A 2,929-nucleotide genomic window follows, 5' to 3' on the forward strand; every position below is an offset into this window, starting at 1 on the left:
CTCAGGAGCCGAGCTGGCTTCACCCAGTGGATTCTGCACCGGGGCTGCAAGTGGAGCTGCCTCCCTGTCCCGCGCCGTGCGCCCGCACTCCTCAGCCCTTGGGTGGTTGATGGGACTGGGCGCCGTGGAGCAGGGGGCGGCGCTCGTCAGGGAGGCTCTGGCCGCACAGGAGCCCACGGAAGGGGTGGGAGGCTCAGGCATGGCGGGCTGCAGGTCCCGAGCCCTGCCCCGCGGGAAGGCAGCTAAGGCCCGGCGAGAAATCGAGCTCAGCGCCGGTGGGCTGGCACTGCTGGGGCACTCAGTACACCCTCTGCAGCCGCTGGCCCGGGTGCTAAGTCCCTCATTGCCCAGGGCCGGCAGGGCCGGCCGCCTCCTCCGAGTGCGGGGCCCGCCAAGCCCACGCCCACCGGGAAGCCCACGCCCACCCGGAACTCCAGCTGTTCCGCAAGCGCCGCGCGCAGCCCCGGTTCCCGCTCGCGCCTCCCTCCACACCTCCCTGCAAGCTGAGGGAGCGGCCTCCGGCCATGGTCAGCCCAGAAAGGGGCTCCCACAGTGCAGCGGTGGGCTGAAGGCCCCTCAAGTGCCGCCAAAGTGGGAGCCCAGGCAGAGGAGGCACCGAGAGCGAGCGAGGTCTGTGAGGACTGCCAGCATGCTGTCACCTCTCACAGGGACAAATTGTGAGTAGATCAAGTATGTTAAAAATACACGTATTAGGCCGGGTGCGGTGGCTCACGCTTGTAATCCCAGCACTTTGGGAGGCCAAGGCGGGCGGATCACGAGGTCAGGAGATTGAGACCAGGGTGAAACCCCGTCTCTACTAAAAATACAAAAAATTAGCCGGGCGTGGTGGCGGGCGCCTGTAGTCCCAGCTACTCGGAGAGGCTGAGGCAGGAGAATGGCGTGAACCCGGGAGGCGGAGCTTGCAGTGAGCCGAGATTGTGCCACTGCACTCCAGCCTGGGCGACAGAGCGAGACTCCGTCTCAAAAAAAAAAAAAAATACATGTATTAGGTTGGGCCGCGTGAGGTGGCTCATGCCTGTAATCCCAGCACTTTGGGAAAATGAGGTGGGCGGATCACTTGAGGTCAGGAGTTCGAGACCAACCTGGCCAGCATGGTGAAACTCTGTCTCTACTAAAGATACAAAAATTAGCTGAGTGTGGTGGTGCATGCCTGTAGTCTCAGCTACCTGGGTGGCTGAGGCATGAGAATCGCTTGAACCTGGAAGATGGAGGTTGCAGTGAGCGGTGATCATGCCACTGCACTCCAGCCTGGGTGACAGAGTGAGACTCTGTCTCAAAAAAAAAAAAAAAAGAGCACCAGGTGCAGTGGCTCACGCCTGTCATCCTAGCACTTTGGGAGGCTGAGGGGGTGGATTGCCTGAGTTTAGGAGTTCGAGACCAGCCTGGGCAACACAGTAAAACCCCATCTCTACTAAAATACAAAAAATTAGCTGGGCATGGTGGCATGTGCCTGTAATCCTAGCTACTCGGGAGGCTGAGACCGGAGAATAATTTGAACTTGGGAGGCAGAGGTTGCAGTGAGCCGAGATTGTTTCATTGCACTCCAGCCTGGGTGACAGAGTGAGACTCCGTCTCAAAAAAAAAAAAAAGCATATATATAATAATATATAACATAATTATATAATATTTGGTTATAATAACCTAATACATGTATATATGTATTAGGTTGAACCATGTATGTTGTGTTAGTAGTTAAATGTGGCAATTTTATATGGTTCAACCTAATGTATATGACCGACTTTATTTATTTATTTATTTATTTATTTATTGAGACGGAGTTATGCTCTTGTTGCCCAGGCTAGAGGGCAATGGTACCATCTCGGCTCACCGCAACCTCTGCCTCCCGGGTTCAAGCGATTCTCCTGCCTCAGCCTCCCTAGTAGCTAGGATTACAGGCATGCACCACCATGCCGACTAATTTTGTATTTTTAGCAGAGACGGGGTTTCTCCATGTTGGTCTGGCTAGTCTTGAACTCCTGACTTAAGGTGATCTGCCCGCCTCGGCCTCCAAAGTGCTGGGATTACAGGCGTAAGCCACCGCGCCCAGCTGACTTCTATTTAATATGAGCCCCTTTTGAGATTCTTGTTCTTACTACACCTGATCAGCAATTGTGGAATTCCTAACCCGGGAAAGATTCCTAACAAAGCAAAGATTCTGAGCAAAGAACATAATACAAGGGCTTGAAAATTAGGCACAACAGACATTCCACAAATCTCTACTCTATCCCACTTTAATCCTCTCCCCAGTAGCTAACAAGGATTTACTGGGGGACTTATGAACTAGTCATCTTGGAGGAAGGGACACCAAATAAAGGAATGTCATGGTCTCTGCCTTAGGTACAAACACACGTATATATAATGTAACTAGAGAAACTAACTTTGTGATTTTGTGGGGGTCACAAACTTAAATGCATACAGGGGCTAGGCGGGTAACATAAATAAAGGGGGCCACTCTCACAGTCTGTATATAATTTTTCCCTTTTGATAAAGATCTGGTGTATTAGCTATTTATTGCTGGATAACAAATTACCCCACATTTAGTGGCTTAAAATAATAAATACTTATTATCTCACATCATATCTGAAGGCCAGGAATGTGAAAGCAGCTTAGCTGAATAATTTGTCAAAATTATTTTAAAAATTTTTAAAAACTTTTAAAAATTATTTTATCATATACAACATGTTTTGAAATAGGTTTACATTGTGGAATGGCTGAGTTGAACTAATTAATGTATGCATTCCCTCACATACTATTTTTTGTGGTGAGAACACTTAAAACCTACTCTCTCAACGTTTTTCAAAATGCAATACATTGTTATTGACTATAGTCACCATGTTGTACAATAGGTCTCTTGAACTTACTCCTCCTAATTAAAATCTTACAGTCTGTTTTTTTTTTTTTTTTTTTT

The sequence above is a fragment of the Hylobates moloch genome, unplaced genomic scaffold (assembly GCF_009828535.3).
Source record: "Hylobates moloch isolate HMO894 unplaced genomic scaffold, HMol_V3 SCAFFOLD_19, whole genome shotgun sequence".
In the NCBI taxonomy this organism is placed as follows: domain Eukaryota; kingdom Metazoa; phylum Chordata; class Mammalia; order Primates; family Hylobatidae; genus Hylobates; species Hylobates moloch.